The sequence below is a fragment of the Podarcis erhardii genome (assembly GCF_964252035.2).
Source record: "Podarcis erhardii genome assembly, chromosome: 10".
Lineage (NCBI taxonomy): Eukaryota > Metazoa > Chordata > Lepidosauria > Squamata > Lacertidae > Podarcis > Podarcis erhardii.
In genome coordinates, this window is record NC_138500.1 from 8971715 (window position 1) to 8993105 (window position 21391).

The 21391-nt window shown below is 47.2% G+C and overlaps 1 protein-coding gene across 2 annotated transcripts in view; it reads left to right on the top strand.

Moving 5' to 3' along the window:
* LOC309351967 (endonuclease domain-containing 1 protein-like) overlaps positions 1-21391 on the top strand; it is a 198566-nt gene that overhangs the window by 88225 nt on the left and 88950 nt on the right. Inside the window, exon 3 of one of the 2 annotated variants that reach the window (XR_014160984.1) lies at positions 1801-2150. The exons of the other annotated variant lie outside the window; for it this stretch is intronic. The gene's annotated coding sequence lies outside the window, so the exon portion shown is untranslated. Of the gene's footprint in view, positions 1-1800; positions 2151-21391 lie in introns of those variants that run through there. 2 annotated transcript variants of the gene reach the window in all.

Below are 21391 nucleotides of genomic sequence, written 5' to 3' on the forward strand. Positions count from 1 at the left end.
CAACTTACAGGATTTCTTCGTCTTTTTCTTCTTCTTCTTTGCAAACCAGGCTGCATGTAGCAGGGAAGGTGGCATCCCGCTTTGCAGAACACTTGCACTTAATCTTTTGTTGGAAGCCACCCAAAGTGGCTGGAGAAACCCAGCCAGATGGGTGGGGTATAAATAATAATAAATAATAATAATAATAATAATAATAATAATAATATTGCATTCTTCGCAGACAAAGCCCCACACGTTCTTTGAAGGTTTCCTGGGAGTTTATAAAATGCTCTGCGCGATTGTTTTCTGAAAATCTGTTGGCTTCAGCCTGCGTTTCCTTGCAGAGGTGGAATTATAGAATTGGAAAGGGACCCACGGGTCATCTAGTCCAGCCCCCTGCTTTTATAATTCTTCATGAACCTTGCAAAATATTTTCCAGAAGGGTAGCTTTCTTAGTAAAATCAGCCAAGCCTTGCGGCACCCTGAAGATTAACCAATTTATTACGGCACAAAGTGGCAGGTATATACGCCATCAATTTAGGTTGGTGGCCATCAGTGTCCCTTGTGGGAGAGAGTTCCATAGGTTATAACTATGCTCTGCATGAAGAAGTTGTTTATTTTATCTTTCCTGAATCTCCCATCATCATTGAGTTTTCTGTGTTATGAGAGAGGGAGAAAACTAAGCCACTAAGAGTAAACTGACCAATAAATTGAAATCAGGCTGATTGATTTCAGTAGGTCTTCTCTGAAGCAAAACTTCGAGTCAAACTCAGAATGTTGAATTAGAGGTTCCTTCCAACTCTCCAATTGTATGATTCTGTGAATGCCACCTGTAGATTTAAAAGCCCCTCAGTGCCTGGGATCTATATATCTCAGAAGTAGACCCTCCTCATATGAGTAGACATGAGTATTTGTGTCCTCTCTGCTAACTTAGAACAATTTCACTACACATTTTAGTTGAGGGCACAGGGGGATTTTCTGCACACACCAAATTCTGCACAAAAACTGGAGAGAGGGAAATACTTCTGCTGAAACATGCCCTGGGGGAAATCCTTTCTTCTGGAAAATTAATTCTCGTCAAGTGCTTAAAAAACATTTGTAATGCCGAAAAAACGCTGCAGTGAGTCTCCTGTTTCTCTTCTCTAAAATCAACATCCTTTTCCGTTCGTCAAGTATCAATGACTGGTCCAAATAAGGATTTATCTCTGTGGCAGGTGTGAGTGAAACAGCTACTTGCGGCGCTGCTCACTCCCCTTAGTCAACGAGGCTGACATGAATCTGATCTGAGTAATAAAAGATCTGAATGTTTGCACCCTGCCAGGGCTACATTCCTACTGGTCAGGTCATCTACTGAAGGCAGAGACAGAAGGGTTTGGGGAAAGAAGGGGATTTTGATTGTCGGTCTTCTTTCCCTCCCAAGGAGCCAGAAGCAGTGTGATTAGAACTACAGTGGTGCCTCGCAAGACGAAATTAATCCGTTCCGTGAGGCTCTTCGTATAGCGGTTTTTTCGTCTTGCGAAGCAAGCCCATTGACAGCTTAGCGGATTAGCGCTATTAGTGGTTTAGCGGCTTTTAGCAGATCAGCTGATAAGCAGCTTAGCGGCTTAGGGAAAGGGGGGGAAGGGGGGGAACCCGCAGGAACTCGCAAGATATTTCGTCTTGCGAAGCAAGCCCATAGGAAATTCGTTTTGCGAAGTGCCTCCAAAACGGAAAACCCTTTCGTCTAGCGGGTTTTCCGCCTTGCGAGGCGTTCATCTTGCGGGGCACCACTGTATTATTGCCAGGGACATAGCTTCATCCCACTCTGGTCTCTGTTTGGAGATTTCACAGAATGCATTGGGAAAGACACCGCCGGTAATCTAGTCCAACCCTCTGCAGTGCAGGAATCGCCAGGAACCTTGCAAAACATTTTCCAGTTAGCAAAACCAACCGAGCCTCGTGGCGCCTTGAAGATTAACCAGTTTATTATGGCATAAAGTTTGGGGAACTACGGTCTGCTTTCCGTCCACCACCCATGCTGAATTATCCTGAGCGGCAGGTACATAGGCGCACTTGGGTTTGTGATGCTGTGGGCATGGTCCGCAGCGAGATCAGAGGCAAATGAAACCAATAACGTTCAGAGACAGTGATAACTATGCGGCTGATGACGGAAATTTCCAAGACGGTCGTTGGTTGGTTTGTTTTTTAATTAAAGATTTGCTTGTTCTACAGATGTGTAATGTCTCTCGTATTTTTTCCATGTAACATTTTTACAAATCAGTTTCATTTGTTGAGACATTGGGGGAGGAAGGGGGGAGATGGGGGGGTCTGGTGGCAATATTTCTATTTTGCTTAATGTATGTAGGGTTTGGTGTCAGCCTTGCTTGTGCTGTTCACTTGTGTTCCTTTGGTGGTGAGAGAGGTTGGGGTTGGCCTAGGGTGTGGTTGTTTGTTTGTGGTTGGCTGTGGTGATCTTTGTTTTTGGGTGTGAGTGGGGTGGGTGGGTGTTTTGGATCAGGTTAACCTTATTGATTAGTATGCTGTTGGTGGATTACTGTCAATGTCTTGTTGGGCTGTGTATGTGATAAAGGGGAGCCATACCGGGGTAAAGGTGTCTTCTCCTGTTTGTCCCCGTGTCAGTAATGAACAAGACAGTCGTTGGTAACGCTGACAGCCCAGCATTGGCAATTAACGCATTTCACGTGTTAAGAAAGGCATTGTCCACATGGGTGAGCATTTGTAGTGCAGTGATTTCCCATTGCAGTTTCCCCTTCGATGCACCTTTGCTCAGGTCTTCCCTGTGGATCAGTTGCAGAACATTTTGTGAGGCCGAAATGCCCCCTTCCTGCATTGGCTTTCAAATGTTGCCATTTCGGATGTCCGATCTGTGTCCGTTGGTCCTTTGCGCACAGGTCCTGACCTGTCCGTCCTCTGTAGGATGCAAAACAATGGCTTATTCCTGCAGTGGAAGATGAGAAAGTGAAATAACCCTTGATGCTGAGGATGACATTATTAGGCTATCTGGGCAAAAGGTATTGGGGGGGGGGGGCATGCACTGCAAGCTGCCTTATACAGTGGTACCTCAGGTTAAGTACTTAATTCGTTCCGGAGGTCCGTTCTTTACCTGAAACTGTTCTTAACCTGAAGCACCACTTTAGCTAATGGGGCCTCCTGCTGCTGCTGCCCCGCTGGAGCACGATTTCTGTTCTCATCCTGAAGCAAAGTTCTTAACCTGAGGTACTGTTTCTGGATTAGTGGAGTCTGTAACCTGAAGCGTCTGTAACCCGAGGTACCACTGTACTGAATCGGTCCATCTAGCTCCCTGTTGTCTACCCTGACAGGGCTCTTCCAGATGACCTATTTATGCAGAAATCTGGCATGGAGGTTAGATTATATCCGCTTGTTATACAAGCACCAGCCTTTCCGCCCTGTATTCATCCAGATTTGCTTGTGGAGTGTTTCTTCGTCTTCCCGTTAGACATTCGATCATCTCACACACTTGCTGGTGCTTTTGTTTCTCCCATCGCTTTCCAAAGCACAGCGAGTTACGATTCCTCTTCTTTTTAACGTGGAAAAAGATTTCACCTAAACATTAGGAGGAACTTCCTGGCAGTAAGAGCTGTTCGACAGTGGAATTTGCTGCCCAGGAGTGTGGTGGAGTCTCCTTCTTTGGAGGTCTTTAAGCAGAGGCTTGACAACCATATGTCAGGAGTGCTCTGATGGTGTTTCCTGCTTGGCAGGGGGTTGGACTCGATGGCCCTTGTGGTCTCTTCCAACTCTATGATTCTATGATTCTATGATTTGTTATGTCAGGGCAACAGAGCCGTTCTGCCCATTTTAACCGAGGAAACCTAAAGTTCTGGTATGCTCTTGAATCCGTCCCGCAAAAGAACGGTGGTCTGAAGGCACCCTTAGGCCACCTTTGCGGCATGCAATGGGTGTGCTGTGTTGTTGCTGGCATCCTGTCTGTCTCGAGACACAATGGAGTGCACCTCTGGGCCACAGTGATCCATGCGAGGGTCACCTCCAGGCTTGATTATTGTAATTCGCTCTACGCGGGGCTGCCCTTGAAGCTGACCCAGAAACTCCAGCAGGTGCAGAATGCCATGGCGAGGCTCCTTACGGGGTCCTTGCCTTGGGATCACATTCATCCAGTGCTTTACCAACTGCACTGGCTCCCGGTGGAGTACAGGGTCAGGTTTAAGGTGCTGGTTTTGACCTTTAAAGCCCTATGTGGCCTAGGACCCTTGTACCTACAGGACCGCCTGGTATGCCCCGCGGAGGACCTTAAGGTCCACAAATGACAACATTTTGGAGGTCCCAAGTTGCAAGGTGGTTAGATGGGTCTCAACTAGGGCCAGGGCCTTCTCAGCACTGGCCCCGACTTGGTGGAACGCTCTGTCACAAGAGACTAGGGCCCTGCAGGACTTGACATCTTTCCGCAGGGCCTGCAAGACAGAGCTGTTCCGCCTGGCCTTTGGTTTGGACTCAGTCTGACCCTTATGTTTCCCTCCCCTTATGGTTTTGATCTATGGGCTGCATTTAAAATGAGGATGCATTTTAAATTGCATTTTAACCTGTATTTTAAATTGGTTTGTTTTTTCCTATTATGTTTTTATTGTAATTTTACTGGTGTTAGCTGCCCGAGCCCGACTCTGGTCAGGGAGGACAGGGTATAAATAAAATTTATTATTATTATTATTATTATTATTATTATTATTATTATTATGGTGATGCCAAACCACTGCATTAGCAACACCTAAGTGACCTTCCTGGGGTGTAGGCCTGGGCAGTGTGCGTGGAGGTCCTGGGCTGCCCAGACGACAACCCCCCCCCCAGCCTCACTGTTGTGGTCCAAAGGAAAGCAGAACAAGACGTCTGGCACCAGCTTGGCTGCAGAAATTGCCGGAAAGAGGCGTACAAGGCACCATCCAACCATTTTAGGGACTCCACTCTGGATTTGTGTAGCGTTTGCTCCTTAGCCCTTCCTGAAGATATCCCACAAGGCTTTTCCAAATAATTCTGAGAACTGTAGTTGTTTAAGGCGGGCATAGGCAAACTCGGCCCTCCAGATGTTTTGGGACTACAACTCCCATCATCCCTAGCTAACAGGACCAGTGGTCAGGGATGATGGGAGTTGTAGTCCCAAAACATCTGGAGGGCCGAGTTTGCCTATGCCTGGCTTAAGGGATCTCAGAGTTCTTAGGTGACCCCGATTCCCCTCCCAGAGCTACAATTCCCAGAGTGGTTTAACCATCAATCTGTCTCCACGGGGAGCTCTGGGACCAATCCGAGCCTTGAGCAGACCCAGATGTGGCAGCAGCCTTGTGTGACTTCAGACCACACCTTGGGACCATACATATGGTCTACAATATATGCCTAAGACAACTGAACTGCGCATAGAGAACAGTATCAGAATGACGCCAAGTCTCCCATTTCCACCTCAATGCATTTGAGGTCCATGAATAATCACAGTTTAGAGGTCCCGGGCCCTAAGGAAGTCAGATTATCCTCCACCAGGGCAGGGCCTTCTCAGTGACAGCTCCGACCTGGTGGAATGCTCTGTCCCATGAGACCAGGGCCCTGCAGGATTTAATTTCCTTCTGCAGGGCCTGTAAGACAGAGCTATTCTGCCTGGCTTTCAATTTGAACTTAGCCTGATCTTTTATTCCCCTTCCTTCCCTACCCCTCCCCTTTTTATGAAGATTACCCGCTCTGGGATCCCACAGCTAATTCTCCCCTGGTCTCCTCGCTGGCCCAAATAGGACTAATTTAGCCCTGGTGATCATCTAATGTTTATTGGATGGCTTTCCCCCCTAAATTGATTTTTGAATTCTGAATTTATTGTTATTCACGTTTTATACTGTATTTTATGCTGTTTTTTGTTGCATCAATTAGGTGTTTTAAATTTGTTGTTAGCCGCCTGAGCCTGGTTTTCTGAGCCTGGAAGGGCGGGGTATTAAAAAAATTATTATTATTATTATTATTATTATTATTATTATTATTAGGGCTCTGGTGGAGGGATGAGGAACCTGTGGCTCTGTCCAGGTTTTGTTGGGCTCAAGACATTCCATTGGCTCCAGCCGGCAGGTGGTCAGGGATGATGGGAGCTGGAGTCCAAGATCACGGACAATCGCAGGTTTCAAGTCTCTGTTCTGGTGTTTGAAGGCTTTCTTCAGAATGTGTTGGCCTTTGTCAGAGGGTGCCGCTGCTTTTGCTGCAGAAGATGAACCTGCCTACCATTCTGGAATAGGGCGAGTGTGCTTGTGTGCATGTGCAGTGTGTGTGAGAGAGAGAGATAGATCCATGCAAAACAAATGATTGCTTTTTCCTTATCTTTTTGCTCCAGTGGCTGTCCCACCTACCCCAAACTGCTAGGGAAGCTTTCCTTCCTGGAGCAAATAGCAGCTGTTTGCGGAGAAACCACTCTCTCAACAAGATGTGCTGGGAACCAGCCCCATTCCCACTGTCTTAACTGCAGTCTTTCCCCTGGCTGCACTTGCCGCTTAAAAATAAAGCAAGTGTATTGAAGACATCTGAGGGACGCGGGTGGCACGGTGGGTTAAAGCACAGAGCCTAGGACTTGCCGATCAGAAGGTTAGTGGTTCGAATCCCTACGACGGGGTGAGCTCCCGTTGCTCATTCCCTGCTCCTGCCCACCTAGCAGTTCGAAAGCACATCAAAGTGCAAGTAGATAAATAGCTCCGGCGGGAAGGTAAACGGCGTTTCCGTGCACTGCTCTGGTTTGCCAGAAGTGGCTTAGTCATGCTGGCCACATGACCCGGAAGCTGTACGCCGGCTCCCTCGGCCAATAAAGCGAGATGAGCGCCGCAACCCCAGAGTCGGTCACGACTGGACCTAATGGTCAGGGGTCCCCTTTACCTATGGAAGACATCACATTTCACACATCTAGTTCGGCCACATTAAAAGCAGGTTGTGCAAAACCAGGTTGTCGGTGGAGGCCAATTTGTGAAAGCAAGTCAGAACCAGGGTGTTCTAATCCCTTGTGCAGTCCTCTCCACCATGTGTGTGTGTGTGTGTGTGTGTGTGTGTTGTTATTTTGTTCATTTATTCCTCGTTGCATGTCTATCCAACTTTCCCTCCCAAGTTGCTCAAGGTGGCGTATGTCATTCTCTCTTCTCTCTCCCCCCCCCCATTTTATCCTCACAACAACCCTGTGAGGTAGGTCAGGCGGAGAACGAGTGACTGCTGCAAGGCTTCGTGGCTGAGCGGGACTTTGAGCCCTGGTCTCCCAATGCTCTAACCACTACACCACACCACCTCTGGTTTTGTCTATATGTAGCAGCTGCACAGCAAACGGCTTTGTGGGCCTGGCTTTTGTTTCATAGCCTGCCCTGCCCGCTGTCTCCCTCAAGAGTGCCACAAACACCTTCCAGGTGTGCTGGTTGTCACAGCATCACCATAGTCACAAGTTGCCCGCTCTGACTTTCAGCAACCCACTTAACTATCCGAAGACACTGCGCTAAATCACCCCAAGCTTAGCCTTCTCCCCCCCCTTATGCAAACCTGAAAAGAGTTAATCTCAACACCAACACCACCCCAGCTTCCAGTTTTAATTCACTTCTTTTTGTTGATTATTTTTCTCATCACACACAGGAGAGATACGATAATCTTTATTCTCAGGCGGCCAGTCCTAGTCTTGATAACCCTGTACCTTCTTCCAGAAGGCAGAAGCTGAAAGAGTTCATTTCCGGGGTGCGCACTATCCTGCGCTATCTCTGCAGTTTTCTTATGGCACCTGGAAGCATAGATTTGATCCAAGGTGGGAAGAGGGCACCCAATTATTCTCTCCGCAGTCTTTACAACCCTGGACAGCATTGTTTTTCCCCTGACCGTGCAGCTCCCAAACCACACACGAAGACCATAATAAGTTAATAAACTCTCCACAGTACAATGGTAAAATGCCATCAACAGGTCCTTTGAGAGATTGTTTTTCTGAAAGACTCTCAGATCTCATTTTGTGGGGCGACATTTCTCTCCCCCAATAATACTCTTCCCTCCGTTGATTCTGCACCGGCTCCGGAAGCAAGTTCTTAAGCATGGGTTCCAGCACCAGACTTTTTGCAGTTTCCCCTATTCGCGCTCTCCTCTCCCTACCCTGCCTCCCTCTTTCCCTCCTTTCCTTTTGGTCTTCCCTTCTCTCTCTCTCTGTTTGTGGAATTTTCCTCTGCCCTGGGCGTTGCATTTCTCGGAAGCGGCATTGCACGAGAGCCTGAGCAGCTACTCACTACGAAACACACGCTGCCTGGCCCCTGACTAATATCCTTCAGTGTATAGCTGAAGGCTGACTCAAAGCGAGGGGCTGGCAGCTGGCTGCATCATTACGGCTGCAGAGTGCAACCCAGGTTGGAATTCCCATCAGCGCACGGAGGTGGCTCAGGGTCCCCCAGCGACACTCAGTAACCCCTGGCAGGAGGGGGTGGAAGGGAGAGGAAATAAATGTGCAAGGAGTCATCCTGTGGTCAGGATGATTCAGGAGCTGGTTCTGTTAGTGGTCAGCGAGGCACGTGGCCAGTTTCATGGCTTTTGTATGCTAATCGGAGGCCAAGTCATTTTCCCTGGGGAATCGGGATTTCTCCCAGCGTTTTGCCAGAGAACCCGTTTGTTTGCCGGATTCAGAAAGCTGCGATTGTTGTTTGCAAGGAGTGAGGGTTTCTTTTCGCATATGGCAGGCAGGTTTTGTAGATGGGGTGTGTTTCTTTCTTTTCGCCGCCGCCTCTGAATCAGAGCAAAACTTTCAGAAGCAGAAAAAAGAAAAATGAAAGTTGCATGCTGATTTGCTGAAGCGCACGCGCGGGCACACACACACACACACACAGTGCTTGATTGAAGCGGCTGCATTTTGAGACAGAAGCAGCACTGGTTTTTAGAAACCGAGGATGGATTTTGTGGAGCCCAAAGGTGGATAAGCGTAGGAGCCACTCCTGTTTGCCCAGTGGGAAAGAAAAAGGAGCGTTTTGTTCTCTCCTGTTCCATGCCCAGGACCATCTCGCCGAATCAGCCGATGGAGTGCTGAAAGCTAAGATGTAAGTTTGGGAGCGTGGCTGCTTGCAAGTGTGTTTTGAACTAAGTTTAGGATTCCTTTGAGTGGGCTGTGTGTGTGTGTGTGTGGTTATCTTGTTTTGTGCCCAACCATCCTGCCATGTGTGTTTGCCAGTTTATGCACCAGGGAGGGACCACTGAGCGGCTGAGCACCTGCTTTGCATGCTACAGGTGCCAAATTCAGTCCCGGCCATCTCCTTTCAGGAGGGTGAGGGAGGGGGTGATGAGAAAGACCCTCCTCTGCCCAGGAAAAAACCAAGCCTTATGAGGAACGGCTGAGGGAGTTGGGTATGTTGAGCCTAGGAAAGAGGAGACTGAGAGGAGATGAGATAGCCATCTTCAGATTAATCTGAAGGGCTGTCACACAGAGGGTAGAGCAAGCTTGTATTACGCTTCTCTGGAGGGTAGGACTCGAACCAGTGGCTTCACATTACAAGAAGGGAGATTCCGACTAAGAACTTTCTGACAGTAAGAGTTGTGGAATGGACTTCTTTGGAAGGTAGCAGACTCTCCTTCTTTGAAGATTTTAAAGCAGAGGTTGGGTGGTCATCTCTCATGGATGCTTGAGTTGAAATTCCTGCATTGCAGCAGGGGGTTGGACTAGATGGCTCTGGAGGTCCCTTCCAACTCTGCAATTCTAGGGTTCTGTATGACCTTGGGAGAACAGCTGCCAGACAGAGTACAGAAAACTGGGCTAGATGGACAAATAGCTGGAATAAGGCACTGCCTTATAGTTTTCAGTTATTTTGCTTCTATGTGCATTTGATGCTGGGGGTGCAAGTGGAGGTACTAAGATTCCCAGTTCTGACACCTTGCATTTTGTGAAACCCAGCATGGCCCAGGGTGGAGGAAGCTGAGCGCATAGCAAATGAAAAGGGCTATACGAATCATGATGACAGGAACCTTAGGAAGCTGCCTTATACTGGACCAAAGCATTGGCCCATCTACCCCAGCATTGCCCGCACTGGCTGGCAGCTGCTTGGGAGGGTTTCAGGCAGGGGTCTCTCCAGCCCCTACTTGGAGATTCTGGGCGTCGCACCTGGGACCTTCTGCATGAAGCTATGTGCGCTAATGCTTAAGTGCATAAGAATTGCTTTGCCCTGCAAGCCCTGGGGTGTGTCCAGTCCTGCTGCGCAACTATGGCCAGCCAGGCACCTCTGGTCATTTCTCCTGCTCTCCTCCTCTCGCCTCTGGTACCCAGAGGTACACTGCCTTTGGCTGTGGAAGTTCCATTTAAGTGCAGATAGACAGATTTGATGCAGAGACCCGCCTGTCCACGAATGTTGTGGAAGTTCCATTTAAGTGTGGATAGATTTGATGCAGAGACCCGCCTGTCCACCAATGTTGAGGTTTGCAGCGCATTGGGACCATAGGACCCGAGCGCTGCTTAATTTCTCCGCCGTGAAGGATTCATAAGCCCACAAGGAGGGTGCACATTGGCAGCCGAGGACAGTTTCCTGTGAGCTTCTCCCCACAAGCCCGTTCTGCGATGTGTGTGTGAGAGAGAGTCGCCGGTTAGTCAAGAGCCTGTTATGAAACCAGATTCAAGCAGCTCCTTGAATCAGGCAGCGGGGAGAGGAGTCTGCCTTGTGCACACAGCCAGGGATGGTGTGTGCCCACCACGTTCTGTAATTTGCATGTGGAGTACAAACGGTTCGTGGTGGATGGCGCCACACTCCGCTTTTGGGGAACGGAAAGGGAGTGTGCGGGAATCAGGGAACCCGGAATACAAGCATGCGTTGCCAGTTTGGGAGGTGCTGGCTGAAGGTGTGCCTTGCTTTCGTTTCGGAGGAAATTTTTGTGCATATCTTATCTCTCTTTCGCCTCTTGGCTTGCGTCTCCAAACTGCACGGTCCTGGGCCCTGGCAGCTCAGGCAAAGATCAGCTTCTATGAGAGCAGCCACCGGCAAAAAACAGGCAGCTCTTTCAGCGGAGAGGAAGAGGAGGATGGGGAAATAATCTTTGCAGAGTGTTCGCTGAGGGTGGATTCTTGACCCACTGGCTCAGATAGAAGGAGGGTGTTCACAGACAGAAGCCTCACCGTGGTTCCTCCTTTCCCTTTCGCTCGCAGCAGATTTCGGGAGCCGTCCAGGAGCACCGCCAGGAAAAGGAGCAGAGGGGGCTACTGCGTGCACACACCAGGCAGCAAGTGGATTTGGTGCCTGAGATGAAATGAACTTGCTGCCTTTGTCACCACGAGGACTGCCTGGGACCCCAGTCTCTTGGAGAGGATGGGTAAGTCAAAATGCCATTTTAATTCTGGGTTGAGAGGCTCGTGGGTTGGTTTTCAATCATTTCCACTGCGTGCTTTCAAGACGCTTTGCAACCTCGCCGGCATTTCAAACGGTCACCGCGAGGAAGCTTGTCTCTGTTCCCATTTTAGAGGTGGACAACTGAGGCTGATGAGTAGGGTTGTCTGCGGACAGCAGGCTTTCTCTCCTCCCCTCTCCCCCGTCTCCCTCTGCTGCTGCAGTGCGACTGATTTAGCTCACAATCGTAGACTTGTAGAGTTGAGAGGGACCTCCAGGGGTCATCCAGCCCAACCCCCTGCAGCACAGGAATATTTTTGCCCAATGTGGGGCTCGAACCCACAACATTAAGATTCAGTGTCTCTGCGGACTGAGCTATCCTGAAGATGGAGGAGGCAGGTACATCAAGGAGTAGCACGCTTTAAACGTTGGGGTGAGTGTTGCACATCAGGTCCAGGGACTAAAAGAGACCTCTAATGTAGAACCACCACCAGCCTGCCATAGATTGCCATTTCTGATTTTTCCTAAAACCGGAACCCGATTTCCACGTAGCTTATTTTCTAACGACAATGCTTACAACAGGGCGGTTTGGTTGCCTTTGTTCTTTTCTCCTTCCTGGCTTGAGCTGAGCATCCCAAATCATGTTGCATGATTCTCGCCACAGCCCTACAAAGGCTCGCGGTGTCTGTATTGCAGATGGAAGATTGTGGGGGATGAGAGGGCAGCCGCGGAGAGAGCAGGGCTCACCTGCAGCTTCCTAAAGGCGTAATGCAAGATTTGGACCCCAGTAATGAAACAATGGGGGGGGGTGCGTTTCGCTCTCTGTAGCTTGCGGCAGATGCTTCCCACATGGAGGGCTCATCGCGATAGACCGGCTGGCTTTGCATGTAGAAATTTCTGGCTGTTACCAGTGCAAGGGGGCAGGAAGAACCACCCTCTTGGTACCCAAGAGAAATGCTTCTGCTGTTGCTCAGTCAGTCCTGGGCAAAGAGAGAGCAATGCTCTGACTAAGCAGACCTTCATGTGACCATGTGCTGATTAGGTCCTCATGCATCATGCATCTTCCTGGCCATGATGCCCCCTCGCTCATATCTCCTTTGTCCTTCTGTAGGATGTTCTGACTTGGACAATGCAGACTAATCTGCTGTCTCCTTTGCACAGAGCAGCTCCTAGATATTCAAGATATACTGAGTATATCATTTTTGCAATCATCACATTCAGTTCTCCGCCGTTTCACATTGGTCTGCAATTTTTTAAAATCGACGTGAAAATTCACCAGCTTTTATGCGCGCATTTAACTTAACATGCACGTTTTTTGTATGCAATTTTGCCTAATATTCACAATTTCACAAAGCAAATTCCCGCCAATACAAAGCATTTCTTTGGCGTGCTGTTTTTGCTAACACAGTAATGCAGACTTTGCCCCCAATTTAGGCATTTTTGTAACCATTGCTTTGCTGGAGAACTGCATGGCGAAATTCAGAGAAGCATGAATTTCAAAGGACAGCTGTGTTTCGAGTTTCTGTGTTGTTTGGGGAAGTGAGTTAGACTTGCTGTCGATTCACTTTTAAATGTGAACTGAATCTTAATTTCTCCCACTAATATTGAGATAGATTTTGGTTCAAGTCTCTACAGCTTCTTTTGTTTTTATGCATACTGTCTTAATTCGGGGCCATTTTAAGTTGTGTCTTACACTCTTGGTTATTGCTTTATATCTGAGCTGAAATGCAAAAGAATTCTGAAAAGCCAAAATTCTGCACTGCAGTTTCAGCCTCGAAAGAGTTTCCAGGAATTGTCTAACTAATACAATTTTCCAAGTATGTACTGTACAGTCTGCTCTATAATTTGCCAAATATTTTTAATATGACCTTGGAATCCTATGATGCTCAATTCCAGTATTAGTATTAGGCAAGTTCCTTCATTGTACTGCTTTTCATGCCTGCTAAAAAGGCTTTGTTTAGACAGACCTCCACAGATAACATGTATGTGTGATTATGCACATTTGGTTTAAAAACCGTTGGTTTTTGCTTTATACCTTCTGGTTTTTTTAAAGTCTGTTGATTTTATTCAGTATTTCCTTATGAATATTTTATATTACTTTAGCTTAACCGCTTAGAGGTTTTATTTTATTGTGGTATGTATATCTTGTTAAATAAATGTTTGATGCTTATTACTGGATATTAGGCAGAATTTGGCATTTCACAGTATTTGCTGTCTGTTAGGACTTAACAGAGACTTTCAGCATTCGGCTGTGTTTGATAGTGACATGCAGTGGCACTTAGTATTTAGAGTTTAGTCCTCAGCTATATTTGGCATATGACATCTTAAGGAGATCTCAGGTTTGGTGCACTAAAAACCCAAATATCCTTTTCAAATCCTAAAAAGTGCACCTGCTCCAGTGTTGTGACCAGCCAGATTGCTCTGAGAAATTCGCAAGTAACAGGAAACTCCCTTTCTCCCCCCCCCGCCCCCCCAAAAAATGGCCTTCAGAGGTATACTGCCTCTGAACTGGAGGCTCTATTCTCCTAACCAACAATAATAATAATACTGTAATAATAATACTGTAGTAGTAGTAGTAATAATAATAATAATAATAATAATAATAATAATAATAATTTATTATTTGTACCCCGCCCGTCTGGCTGGGTCTCCCCAGCCACTCTGGGTGGCTTCCAACAAATATTAAAAATACATTAAAATGTCACACATTAAAAACTTCCCTGAACAAGGCTGCCTTCAGATGTCTTCTCAATGTCAGGTAGTTGTTCTTCTCTTTGACATCTGGTGGGAGGGCGTTCCACAGGGCGGGTGGCACTGCCGAGAAGGCCCTCTGCCTGGTTCCCTGTAACTTGGCTTCTCACAGGGAGGGAACCACCAGAAGGCCCTCAGTGCTGGACCTCAGTGTCCGGGCAAGACGATGGGGGTGGAGACGCTCCTTCAGGTATACTGGGCCGAGGCCGTTTAGGGCTTTAAAGGTCAACACCAACAATTTGAATTGTGCTCAGAAACGTACTAGGAGCCAATGCAGGTCTCTCAGGACTGGTGTTATGTGGTCCAGGCGGCCGCTCCCAGTCACCAGTCTAGCTGCCGCATTCTGGATTAGTTGCAGTTTCCGGGTCACCTTCAAAGGTAGCCCCACGTAGAGTGCGTTGCAGTAGTCCAAGCGGGAGATAACCAGAGCACGCACCACTCTGGCAAGACAGTCTGTAGGCAGGTAGGGTCTCATCCTGCGTACCAGATGGAGCTGGTAGACAGCTGCCCTGGACACAGAATTGACCTGCGCCTCCATGGACAGCTGTGAGTCCAGAATAACTCCCAGGCTGCGCACCTGGTCCTTCATGGGCACAGTTACCCCATTCAGGACCAGGGAGTCCTCCACACCAGGCCGCCTCCTGTCCCCCCAAAACAGTACTTCTGTCAGGATTCACCCTCAATCCATTAGCCGCTATCTATCCTCCAACCGCCTCCAATCTCACTTACCTAACCAATCTTTCCATTCACCTGCCTCAGAGCCAGGAGACTTGCCACGTTTTCCTCCCTCCTACTTTTGGTTCCCAAGTCAAGACCGTATTCTTCAGCTGCGTGCTTTGGTTCCCAAATTATGGAAGCATAGGATCTGCCTTATATCGAGTCAGCTAGCTCAGTATTGCAAATACACTGACTGGCAGCAGCTCTCCAGGGTTTCAGATGGGGGTGGGATCCTGTCCTTTCTGGAGATGCCAGGGATTGAACCGGCGACCTTCTGCATGCAAAAGAGATGCTTCGCAGTTTTTCCAGAGCCAGGGTGGAGATGGAAGCTGAGCGAGACTTTGGACTTTTGTTTGAGACCCTGGCAATCTGCTTCCAGTCAGAAGAGTAGACTATACTAGGCTGTATGGACAGGTATATATATAATAATTATAATAATTTATTATTTGTACCCCCAGCCACTCTGGGCGGCTTCCAACAAAGATTTAAAATACATTAAAATGCCACACATTAAAAACTTCCCTCAACAGGGCTGCCTTCAGATGTCTTCTCAATGTCAGGTAGTTGTTTATCTCTTTGACATCTGGTGGGAGGGCGTTCCACAGGGCGGGCACCACTACCAAGAAGGCCCTCTGCCTGGTTCCCTGTAGCTTTGCCTCTCGCAATGAGGGAACCACCAGAAGGCCCTCGGCGCTGGACCTCAGCGTCCGGGCAGAACGATGGCGGTGGAGACGCTCCTTCAGGTATACTGGGCTGAGGCCGTTTAGGGCTTTAAAGATGAACACCTTTAATGCAGCCCATAGTTAAACTGTGGAACTCTCTCCCACAAAAGGCAGCGATGACCTAGATGGCTTTAAAAGAAGTTTAGAGAAGTTCATGGAGGAAAGGGCTGTTGAGGCTACCAGCCACAATAGCTATGCTTTGTCTCCATGGTTGAAGGGGGAGAGTTGCTCTGAGTTGTTCAGATAATTCCAGGCATCTGGTTGGCCATTGTGAGAACAGGATGTTTGACTAGATGGTATAAAGGTAAAGCTAAAGGCCCCCTGGATGGTTACGTCCAGTCAAAGGCAACTATGGGGTGTGGCGCTCATTTCCGCTTTCAGGCCAAGGGAGCCGGCGTTTGTCCGCAGACAGCTTTCTGGGTCGTGGCCAGCAGGACTAAACCGCTTATGGCGCAATGGAACACTGTGACGGAAACCAGGGTGCACGGAAACGCCGTTTACCTTCCCGCTGTAACGGTACCTATTTATCTACTTGCACTGGCTTGCTTTGGAACTGCTAGGTTGGCAGGAGCTTGGACAGAGCAACGGGAGCTCACCCCGTCGCGGGGATTCGAACCGCCCACCTTCCGATCAACTAGAGGGACCATGGACTTGGTCCAAGCAGCCTTTTCTTATGTTTTTATGATAGCCTGACTTGATTTTTTTGTTTTTGTTTTTAAAGCTTCCTGTACTTCTAAGGATGTGGCTATTCTCGAACGTTTTTCTCTGAGTCACGCTTTCAGAATAAGAATCTGCTCACACCCACACCAAATTTTCTGGTGGTAAAAAACAAAAAATACATTGGAAAACACAGCCAGGGTTGTCCTTAATGTCACTAGAGGCTCTTGCTCTCATTTGGAAAAGAGATGATGATGATGATGATGATGATGATGATGATGATGATTTATTATTTAAACCCCGCCCATCTGGCTGGGTTTCCCCAGCCACTCTGGGCGGCTTCCAACAGAATATTAAAAAACAATAATCTATTAAACATTAAAAGCTTCCATAAACATCTACCCATACAGGCAACTCCCTATTCATATGAGTTCTGTTTGCTCGTGACCACACACAGACAGACACACACACACACACACACACACACACACGGAAGGGGAAATGGGGGGGGGCACCTGGTCAACAGAGCCTTGCTGTCACAGCCGACACAAGCGGGGAATCTTCTTCCCCTCTTGTGAGCAGGAGGGCTGAGGGAGACTCTCCTGGGTGCCCCCCATTTTACGTAACTCTGCGTATGTGCACAAGGGCCCATAACGGAACCCCTCCATGAATGGGGAGTCGCCTGTATCCTGCAAATAACTAAAAAAAATGAAATAATAGAATTGTAGAGTTGGAAGGGACCCCTGGGTCATCTAGTCCAACCCCCTTCCAATGCAGGAATTTCAGCTAAAGCATCCATGACAAATGGCCACACAATCTCTGCTTAAAAACCTCCCCAGGAAGGAGAGCCCACCACTTCCCGAGGGAGACCATTCCATGGTCAAACAACTCTTGCTGTCAGAAAGATGTTGAGTCAGAATCTCCTTTCTTGTCACTTGAAGCCATGGGTTCGAGTCCTGCCCTCCAGAGCAGGAGAAAACAAGCTTTCCCCTGTTCCATGTGTCAGCCCTCGAGATATTTGTAGATGGCTATCGTATCTCCTTTCAGTCTCCTCTTTTCCAGGCTGAACATGGCCAGCTCCTTCAGCCGTTCCTCATCAGGCTTGGCTTCTGGACCCTTGATCCACCTTGGTTGCCCTCTTCTGCACACCTTCCAGCTTGTTCCAGTTACAGTGGTACCTCTGGATGCGAATGGGATCCATTTCGGAGCCCCGTTCGCATCCTGAAGCGAACGCAACCCGTGTCTGCGTGAGCACAGCTTGCAATTCGTCGCTTCCGCGCATGACATCATTTTGAGCGTCTGCGCGTGCGGCGAAACCCAGAAGTAACACACTCCGTTACTTCCGGGTCGTCGCAGAGCACAACCCTAAAATGCTCAACCCAAAGCTACTTGAGCCCGAGGTATGACTGTATTTGGATACTACGCTATGCTACATTGAAATGTTTAAACGTTTCTTTGTCCTTGAATCTCCCTGCCACACTCGCTGTCCTCTCCTGCCATGCCAGTGTGGCACACATGCCGCACCCTTTGAGAGCGACTGAGCCATAGTTTCTAAGCAACATAAATTAGGTGCCAAGTGCAACTTACAGTTTGCCCCTCCTGCTCAACAATATCATTTTAGCCACAGGAAGATTTTTGTTGAGCTTCGGCACGTTTCTCTATTTGCATTGGCAGCCATCAAACGGAGATCCGAATCAGAGGCTCGACATCTCCATGCCTTCATATAGCTTCATTATAGCTTGCAGCTAAAGAAATACAATGGCTACTGTTAGCCACAACGGCTATGGCCTACCTGCAGGGTCAGAGAACGCCTGCTTCTGAATCAACACTAGAAGGCTATTGCTCTTATCTTCTGCTTTGTGGGAGTATCTTGTTGATGATCTCTCTCGCCCTGACCTAGCCACTGTGATCCACGAGACGGTCACCTCCAGGCTTGATTGTTGTAACTCACTCAACGTGGGGCTGCTGCCCTTGAGACTGACCCAGAAACTCCAGCGGGTGCAGAACGCCACAGTGAGACTCCTTACAGGGTCCTCGCCCCGGGATCACATTCACCCAGTGCTTTACAAACTGCACTGGCTCCCGCTGGAGTACAGGATCAGGTTTAAGGTGCTAGTTTTAACCTTTAAAGCCCTATACAGCCTAGGACCCTCGTACCTACAGGGCCACCTCTCCTGGTATGTCCCATGGAGGACCTTACGGTCTTCAAACAAAAACATCTTGGAGGTCCCAGGCCACAGGGAGGTTAGGCTGGCCTCAACCAGAGCCAGGGCTTTTTTGGCTGTGGCCCCGATCTGGTGGAATGCTCTGTCACAAGAGACTAGGGCCCTGAGACATCTTTCCGCAGGGCCTGCAAGACAGAGCTGTTCCACCAGGCCTTTGGCCAAGGCACAGCCTTTGGTAATCCTCAAAGAACTCTAGCCCAATGGTTGCCATCAATTTGATTTTAAAATGAATTGATTTTAGAATGCTGTGTTACTTTTATTGTTGTTAGCCACTCTGAGCCCGGCTTCGGCTGGGGAGGGCGGGATATAAATAAAATATTATTATTATTATTTATTATGATCGCAGAGATCAGGGCAATGGACTAGACTGGCCTTGGCTCTGGTCCAGTGGTGAGAAAGAGAGAGACTTGTTAATTTTCTGCTTTTCTTCAAGGCTGAGCACGAACTGAGAGACAAGACATGTGTCCTTTACAGTCTCCTGGACCCAAGGCCAGGGTCTACGATAGCAGTAATGATGGCCGTGGAGATTTTTTTATAAGATTGCACAGGAAGAGGCAAAGTGTCCCACGTTTTGGTTCTTCATGAGACCTGCCTCCGCCGCCCACAAAAACACTCCCTGATCTTTGGGGATGAAAACGTAAAGAGCAAGTTTCAAGCGAGCGGATCCTCTGAACGGCGTGGGCGTCAAGGTCACAGAGAAAGCCACTTTTGCTGCAGTTTCTGCGCAGGCGGGAAAAAGCCCGAGAAAAAGGAAAGGGCGGAGGAAACCAACTTACTCGAATTCAGCAAATAAAGGGGTGTGGTTAGGCAGAGGACCAGATTTCTTAATTTTAATTCTACATTTAAAAGAACCATTGTTTTGTTGCTGCCGCCGCTGCAGATCCTTACGTTGGCTAAGCCAGCCCAGCCTTTGCCCTCCAGATGCTCTGGTTGCTGGGAGTTCTAGTTCAAAAACATCTGGAGGGAATCAGATTGGCAAAGGCTGGACTAACCCCATAGATCCAGAAAAGGCCTGGCTCTTATCGCAGCCAGCTTCTCAAGACATTTCCAAGGAGTCCTTTGCCAGCGAAACCTCAGCTCAACACCCCTTATCTCAAGGAGGAAGCTGTGGGTTTTTATTGTTTTCGTGATTTGTAACTGCCAGGTACGATCTGGGATCCGAGGATCAGGTTTCGCCAAGGGTGATGCCAGCAGGAACATTAATTGCCGAGGAAGTCACAGCCGTCCGTGTGAACAAAGATCTCTCTTCCCATTCATTGCAGCTTGCCTACCTGCGTGGTGCGAGGGGAGAGATATCACTCCAGGTTCATTTATTACGGCGGTTTATTTTAAAAAAATTTCAATTTTTAAAAAATTAATTTTCCAGAATTTTTTTAAGACAAACAGACATACATCCTAATTGTGAATACACCAATCTTAATAACATTGTTAAGTGACTTCCTCAAATCCCCCTGATTGAATTTCATTGTAAATCGTTTTAACAGTTTTTCCAAAAATCAAACTTCTCAAAAAAATAACTTGATCACTTAGCATTTTTCATTCTTTCTAATCTAGCTTTAAACATCTTAATTCCTATCCTTACATATTTAAATCCTAAGCCTATCTAATATTTGCAAGCTTTTCCAATTAAGTCATCTTAACATATTTAGCTAAATAGTCTTTAAATTTCATCCATTCCTCCTGGTACTCCTCCTCCTTCTGGTCGCGGACTCTTCCAGTTAGGTCGGCTAGCTCCGAAAAATCCATCATCTTCATCTGCCAATCTTCCACTGCTGGAACTTCTTGTGTTTTCCAATTCTTCACTAACGAAATTCTTGCTGCGGTTGTGGCATACAAAAACAATTTAACATCTTTCTTGGGCAATTCCAAACCTGTTATTCCAAGAAGAAAGGCCTCTGGTTTCTTAATAAATGTATATTTCAACATTTTTTTCAATTCATTACAAATCTTCTCCCAGAAGTCTTTCACCTTGGGGCAGGTCCACCACATATGGTAAAAGGTATCTTCTTTTTCTTTGCATTTCCAACATAAATTGTCACTGTTATGATATATTATTGCGGCGGTTTAATCGTTATTACTTATCCCAAACTTATGGGTTCCTGCTGGCCAAGATCTCCTCTCTTTATTGAACACTACTCAGCAGGGTGGATTTGATTTAAATCAAATCGATTTAAATCACTAGTCCGTAAGACTTGATTTCAGCCACTTTTTTCTTGCTAGTATCATCTTAATATTTACAACCAGATGAAGGTTTCAATTTTGGAATAATAAATTTTCAGAGTAGTTTTTACTCTCGCATCAAAAATGACTGATTTGGTTATACTATTAGAAATACATAAGACAGATAATTATGAAATTATTGTGAGGTTTAATAAATCAACTGTTTATATTTGGACAACTTTTCTGCTATACTTTATTAGAAGGAGAAAAACAATTGTTTCCTTAATAACAATTTAAGCAACTTATTTAACTAAAACAATAACATTATAGCGTATGTATCCATGTTTGTTAACTGATGTGGTTAAACAATTTTTTTTTTTAAAAAAAGACGGAGTTTTAGCACACATGAAAAACTTAAAACAAATCCTTATTTCCTGATGTATAGCCTTTGGACTATAATGTAACTTAAACAGAAAACTATCTTGAGAAATATTATTCCTCCAAAAGCATTTTATTTTAAAAATCCGATTTAAATTTAAAAAAATCCCATTTAAATTTTTTTAATAAAAAAGCATAATTGATTTTTATCCACCCTGCTACTCAGACAAAATATAGCATTGAGTGGAAGGGGTTGTTTTCCACTCAGGGTGCCAGCACTCACATGCCTAAAGCACATTCAGCACCGGGGTGCAAAAAACTGCCCAGCACCCAATTTGGGGGGGGGGGTCAGGCCGAAGTTGTTGAGCTTTTTTTGGGGGGGCAGCTCAAAGTTGGTCTGCCATGAAAGCTCACCGGAGTCGCTCAATCTCATCCTGGCCTACCTCACAGGGTTGTAGGTAGAAAGCACTAAGGACCCCAGTACTGAGCCTTGGTCCAGTACACCTGAAGG